Raw genomic sequence first — 8,028 nt, 5'->3', positions numbered from 1 at the left:
GAGAGAGAGAGAGAGAGAGAGAGAGAGAGAGAGAGAGAGAGAGAGAGAGAGAGAGAGAGAGAGCGAGAGAGTAAATGCACACACACGCACACATATGTATGTATGTATGTATGTAAGGATGGATGGATGGATGGATGGATCTACATTTTCTAGTGTTTTCTAATATATTCATTATTGGGTACTTTGCTATTATCGACAGACAATTTTTCATTTATTAAAAGGTTAATAAATAAACTATTTCGCTCGTACGACGGGTGCAATAGCTGATCGGCGGTCGTTTAGAATAGCTCATGGGGAAAGGAATGGGGAAGAAATTAGATAATTATTTGACTGTATATTTACTATCGCTTACTGAATATAAAAAGAAACTCCTGACGTCGATGACCTAAAAGTACACTTTTCCAATTTCAGATGAGGAACTTGTGATTTGAGTGATATATAGTTGCTATATGTATCAAATAGGACGCCGGTGCAATCTTTCCGTCGTTGGTTTGAAGTGAACGTTGGTGTTGTTGTGCAGACCTTGACCTAGTATAATTAAAAACTGTTGTAAAAGGCTTTCCAATCATAGCAATTTTGTCGTTTGTATGCCAGGAACTATAATGCTTGATATAACGCATATCTAAGGCTATATTTCTTTAATTTATTTAAGGGTGTAGTTTACGGTTGCTATGTTCAGCTTATTGGACTGCAACTGAATTTTTGTATGCGGCTACCAAACCCTGATATATCCGAAAGCATAAAGACGCAGAATTTAAGATTCATGCTTATGTACTAACAAATATTTTGGCTCTTGCTGACGGTAATATGGTCAGCAAATCCGGACAGAAAATCCGGACCACGACAACCTCCACCTCATGCAAATCATCGCACAGAGGATGCGTTTATAACATTCTTCGCAAATCTTTTCTTTTTCTGTCTATTTAGAAAATTCTTACGATTTTATATGTATATGTCTTTGACTAGTTATCTTAGCACTTTCTTTATTTAACATGATATTAGCGTTGTTTCTTTTAATTCTCATTTCCTCAAGATTGCCTTGCTTCACTTTATAGAACCAAATTTTATGTCAGTCCTATTTGAATCATAAACAGTCTTTAATATTTCCAGTTATTTGTAATCTGAAATCTAAAATTAAACATCAGCTATACACATAAAATGGCATCTTGTTCTCTCATATTATTTCTAACCAAATTCAATCAGGGTTAGTATGTTACTTAAATTGGTCACTCCTGAGCGGATAAGAAATGTAAGAGTTGGAGTCATCGTGGAAATTTTCTTTTTCTAATACTATTTTTATTTGTATAATATATATCCCATTTTTATTTATATCTACAGAAATCTTCGGTACTTCTTCATGACATATTTTGTTAGAACTGTTACGTTCATAACTGATCTTTCCAAAATTTGCGACTGAGTTACACTCAAAAACCTATGCCAGCTTCAGACTGTTCATTCTTCTCGAATTTTCGATTATGGCTTCATTAATTCTTATGAGTCTTTCTCTTCTTATAGATGTGAATTATTTCATTTTATTTTTATTTTATTGTTTCAATTTTTATTCTCTGCGATACTACTGCAGTTAAAGCTTCGTACACTATAGACGCCCAAATAATAAATATTTAGTTTGAGGGTTTATGGTTTCTGTGCTCTTGCACATTAAGATGTTTTACCCCTCGGTGAGCCATTCAAGTAATTATTCAATATTTTTACAACCATTCCGTGCGTCTGTTAAATATTTTAACCTGAGGTTTAAAACTCCCTCACATCCTGTTGTTTTCCAATTGTTCATTTTCTTTGAAACGCATGAGCTACTTCTAGCCTTCTTATTATTCGTTGTTCATGTTCTTCCTTAAAATCCTTCTGCTTTGCTAGCCAATGGGGCTGCTTCGGTTTCTTGGTTATTTTTAAATAGTTCTTTAAAAATAATTTTGATAGGAGATGGGTATAAAAAGCAGGACCGTTGTCTTTTTTATTTTATAACGACTAGCATTTCTGTTGATCTCTTGTTTCAGGCGTTCGTTGACTCCACATACTTCATTTCTTTCTGTTGTTTTTTTTATATTTCTGTAGTTCTTGTCTATTTTGAATATTTCTGTTTTCCCGCAATTGATTTCATTAAGGACCGGGCGATCTTTTCTTTTCTTTTCTATTTGTGTGTGTTTGTGTGTGTGTGTTTATATCCCACGATGTTTGCCTGTGTTTAGATGTTTCTATAAAAGTTTTGAAGACGCACTGATTTTGCGTCGTCGTCGTCATCATCATCATCATCACCATCGTCGTGCTCGTCATCATTATCCTCATCGTCGTCGTCGTCATCGTCATCATTATTATCGTCATTATCATTATTGCTATTGCTACCATCATCATCTTTCCTTCTTTTGTGATTTTGTACAATCGCCTACCGAGTCATTAACTTATGACTTAGAGCAAGAGCGAGTAAGTGATTAAATACTCTCAACTGCCTAAGCTGCTTCCTTCATTTAACGTTCAACATTACAACAAATCACAAGTGTATATACTCGAGTATATATGGGATATAAATTTTAATAAGCTAGGTGTATACGTAATATACAGTGTAAGTATTAAGAGAGATGTGAAGTGTAAGAAGAAATACTGATATAAAATTGGAAGCGTAGAATCATTGAATACTGATTCGTGTTTGTATGTATAAATTTCGTAAGCGTAAACCTTTGAGAATATCATTTATAATCATTGCCGTCGTCGCTGTAATAATCATCGTTATCATCATCGTCGTCGACAGTAGAGTCGTCAGCATAATCGTCATCATCGTCATCATTATTATGTTCTGTTTCTCACATAATTAACGTTGTACTCAATTTATCGAAATACAAATCGTCGTCTCAGATGAGGAGCATTTTGTACCTTCTCAATAAAATATTTTCAGCTCTTCACATTTGTTCATACTTCTGAATAATTATTACTGAGTCTAGTAGACGATTGCTGCTCTACGCTAACTCCTAAGATAAGACCAAGTATTTTTAAGGTTTCTTCTCAGATTTTTCTCTCATCTTTCCTCCCAAAGCTTAAATGATAGTCGGTAGTATAAGACCTTGCTAACTTCTCTGTTCCAACACTCGAGGATTTCATATTTCAGGTTGGTATAATATTCTACTCCTTTTTTCTTTGTGTTCGCTCTGGTGTCAAATGAGCATGCCACGCTACCTTTTTAGTCAGGAGGGAAGGAAGGGCCTCTTATAATAGTGGGGAGGAATATGACAATCCTTAAAACGGAGACCTACCCCGAGTGTTTGCAACAGTGGGTTCTGCTGTGCCTCTAAAGGCACCTGGTCCATTAACCAAGTGGTGTTGTTAAATTGGATTCAATCAACCAACCAAGTTGTATTTGGACGCAAAATGCCAGAACAAATACTGCAAGGCATCCAGGTTGACATTTTTACAATTTCGCCAATCTCCCGCGCCTTGAATCGTTATGTTTTTATTTTCCCCGGAAAAGATGAAAATTAAGTTGATCTCGACAGGACATAGAATTGGAGCTCAGCGAATCAAATGAGTTTAATGATTTCTTTCCTATCGATCTTACAAGGCAATCGTAGCTAAACAATGTGTACATATTCTTTAGAACTATTCGAATTACCTGAGGAAGTTTACTTGAAGATTACATGAGAATTAAATATATTGGCTGAACGCACTGCTGAATGAAGATTATCAGAAAGTTAGATGTACTGGCTGTATATACAGCTCAGAGAAGGTCACAAAAGAGTTAAATGTGTTGGACTTATACACAGCTCAACGAACGGTGCAGCTGTCCCAACCATAAACACAATGAAATTTACGATAGAGTTACGTGTCTTCTTTACATACACAGCTCCGTGAAGATTACAAATAGCTTGGCTATATGAAGACAGCTCAGTGAAGTCTACAGGAGACTTCCTATAACCAACTACAACCAACTGCCTTGATTATAATATATGCAGCTCAGTGAAAGTTAAAAGTGATTTCAGTGACTTAGCTATTTACATGGCTCAACGAAAGCCATAGGACACAAACAATGCGTCGCATAAGTCCATCTTGGAATTATTACCAACTATGATAATTGGTGACTGTCAATAACTTTTTTCCGAAAATTTTCAAAAACACCACCAGAATCGTGTCCTATAAAATTGTTGTATTGTATGACCAGTATGTTTACAACTGAGTCAGTGACGTGTACAAAATATCAACAGAAATTTGATCGTTGGCAGCCGTGTTTTCTTTTGGTTTATGTTTCATATTTAAGATACATTTTGGAAGTTGTTCAGGAATGTGGTACTATCAATGTTAATTCCATGCTTCCTGAGCAGTTTCAGAATTTCTCATCGATTAAAAGAACAGAATCATTTCGAAATTTATTTTATTTATATATGATCAGTGTCTAAGATATAACTAATATAATTGATAACCTTTTTGTCTCTATTTCTAATCTTCTCTTACTGCTCCTCTTTCTAGCATTTTCCCCCCTCTAACTCTCGTTAATTCTTTCTTCCTCTCTTTTACTCTCTAAATATTTCCACTATAACACCCCGTCATCTGCTGTTGAATGACTATTCCTCCTTACCTCGGACGACTCTCTATAACCTATTCCTCCGCCTTCGCTATATATTATACCTGCCTGTTTACTCTCTGACACTTTTTTCTTCACTTATATATGACATCTATTCTCTCCCTCTCTCTCTCTCTCTCTCTCTCTCTCTCTCTCTCTCTCTCTCTCTCTCTCTCTCTCTCTCTCTCTTTCTCTCTTTCTCTCCTGTCGTGTGTGTGGTCTGTATATACACAAATACACACACACACACACACACGCATGCACGCACATACCGACACATACACAGGCGTGTGTACGTATGTGTGTGCCTACCTACATGTGTACAAGCGCGTGTTCGCACGCATGTGTGAGTGCCACGTGTGTATGTGTATGCGCATGCGCGTGCACGCGTGTGAGCGTGTGTGTGTGTGTGTGTGTGTGTGTGAATCTACATCTCTCACTTTCTCAATTTTTATAACTCTTTCAATATTACATTATCACTCGCCCTCCATCTATTCTTTTCGAAACTAAATCCATTTCCCTTTCTCTCACTCTTACTCTCTCTCTCTCTCTCTCTCTCTCTCTCTCTCTCTCTCTCTCTTTCTTTCATTCTTTATTTCTTTGTCTCCCACTCTTTCTTTTCCTCTTTTTTCATCCTCCACTGTCACTTTCTCTCTCTACCCACGCTCTCTCGCTGTTCCCCCTCTCTATTCCTCCTCCATTTCTCCTTCTCTCTCTCTCTCTGTCTTTGTCACTCTCTCTCTCTCTCTCCCTCTCTCTCTCTCTCTCCCTCTCTCTCTCCCTCTCTCTCTCTCTCCCTCTCTCTCTCTCTCTCTCTCTATGACGAACACATATTTACTTGCTCACTAACGCTCTTTGTCACTCAGGCTTACTATATGACAGACATTAATATCATTCCATCCATCCTTCCTTCCTCCTTCCTCTCTCATCTTTATCTACCTCCCCCATACATTCTCCCTCTCACTCTCTCTCTCACTCTCTCCCACTTTCACTTTCTCTCTCTCACTCTTCCCTCTCTACCTTTTTACCAAACACTCTAATCAGGTAATGCACATGTAATGGCAGCTTCTAATGCTAGTCTTCTTACCACGATCCGCCCGTCAATAGCCACTGGCTGAGCCACCTGAATAACTGAAGCGATATTCTGGAACGGAGTTAAAGGAGTGGAGGTGGTACTGTGCGAACAGTATCGCCGGGGAGAAAAAAGTAATAAATATGTCAACTCTAGGTGTTATGGATATGATTGGTGTTTGTATTAATTCCTGACTCAATACATCATCTTTATTGAAAACTATCTCCTGCACTCGCAGAAGGACGACCAAGGTTACAACAGAACATTGACCTTGTCAAATGCCATTTGAAGTAAGCCAAAATAATAGGAAGGTATCGAAACCCCGCGACTGGCATGCAAAAAGTCAGAAGCATTGTTGTTATTCACAAGTGCTGGATGAATGCTACAGCCATTTTCTCTCTGGTTGACCTCACTCGCTACGAAACATAGGTGACCATTAAATCAATTAGAATGGTGTTCGTGGTAGAATATCTAGAAATGTAATGCGTATGCATACATATATATATATATACTCACACATATATATATGTATATATTTATGTATGTATTTATATGCATGTATATATAACTGTGTGTGTATTTATGTATATATATATATATATATATATATATATATATGTACATATATACATGTGTGTGTATATGTGCGCATATATATATGTATATATCTATATGTGTGTATATATCTATAAGTATGTATATATATATATGTATGTATATATATAAATGTCTGTGTATGTGTATGTATATATGTATGTATATTTGTACATATACACATATAAATATGTATATTTGTATATATATATATATATATATATATATATATATATATATATATATATGTGTGTGTGTGTGTGTGTGTGTGTGTGTGTGTGTGTGTGTGTATACAATATGCATAATACATATTATATATAATATATATATATATATATATATATATATAATCCACACACACGTGTGTGTACATGTGTGCGTATGTGTGTGTGCGCATGTGTGTATGTATATATTGTATCTATGCGTTTGTGCATGTGCGTGAATGACTGTATTTCTGTGTTTTTCACAAACAAAAGAAAGAGAAAGAAAAAAAAACTTCGATAAATGAACTTAGAGATATTTTCTCGTCCAATCTCTCGAGTTAACATTTAACCCATAATTTCTGCATTTATTTCTATTCAATTCTGTTTTTGTGTTCTCTCCATCGTTCCTCGCTTAATGCTTGACGAACGTCTAAAAGAAGCTAAACCGTTTTTATTGTATTTATTTATTCTGAGAGAAAAAAAAAATGTCAGAAATGGAAAAGTAAAAGAGAGAAAAATATGGGCTAAGGACCGAACTTATATTTCATTTCATTCTATACTTCTAGAAATATTTTTCTTTATTTGTTTCAATCCCAGACGATACACTCAAGGTAGATAGAAAAGGAAGTTCAAATAGATAATATATCAATACATAAGCTGTCAGGAAGTGAGTTCATATTGTACAATAGGCTTTTCAGATTTTTTTTGTTTTTTCTTTAGACAATTGTTTTTTATACACCAGTATAGACATTATTGACTTTAAGACATTCTGCAGAACGTATCCTCCTGTGAGCGATTGATTAACAATTTTCTTTAGGAAGCGTTTCATTGATATCCGTTGAGTTTAAAAATGTATTTACTTGTGTATTGATTAAAACTACAGAGTATCATGTAAAACAGTTTTTTACTAATCTCAGGTTCAAATACAACCAGGCAGATTTATCAGACACCCAAAATATAATCGTTTAGCCTATCTAGTTCAGCATATTTAGTTCGTTCAGAGTAGCCTCTCTTAGGTACATCTCATCGATAAGAGTCAATAAACTCGAAACGTCGATGTCTGAGATTCCCGAGAGATGGTGACACTGAACGAACTGGGTGTTTTCACACCTTTTTACCATAAGAGAGATTTTTCTATACGGTACCTGCAGTGTTTTTGCCTTTAGCAGTTGAAATATGTGACAAACATACTTCAACTAACCTAAATATATATGTATGTATGTATGTATGTATGTATGTATATGTAGCGAAACTACCTATCGCCATTAGATACAAAACTACCTATCGCCATTAGATACAAAACTACTATCGCCATTACATACAATCTTCTCATTTAAATATAAACAAACGCGGACGTAGCGGAGAACCCATTCCTTGTCATCACGTGACTGATTATTATTCGAATCGGCAACTTCTTCGAACCGTTCCTGCCAGAACGCAAACTGACCAATCACGGCCCCTAATAAGGTCACGTGATAGAGTATTTTTCTGAAGCCTTCGGGAGCCGATAGTTTGTTATAAATAGCTTTAACTCGGCTGCCAAATTCGTCTCGGTTCAGTTCTCTTTGAGATCTGTTCCGTGTACCACACGACAG

The sequence above is a fragment of the Octopus bimaculoides genome, chromosome 5, assembly GCF_001194135.2.
Source record: "Octopus bimaculoides isolate UCB-OBI-ISO-001 chromosome 5, ASM119413v2, whole genome shotgun sequence".
Taxonomy (NCBI): Eukaryota; Metazoa; Mollusca; class Cephalopoda; order Octopoda; family Octopodidae; genus Octopus; species Octopus bimaculoides.
Note: the sequence above shows the minus strand (reverse complement) of the source record.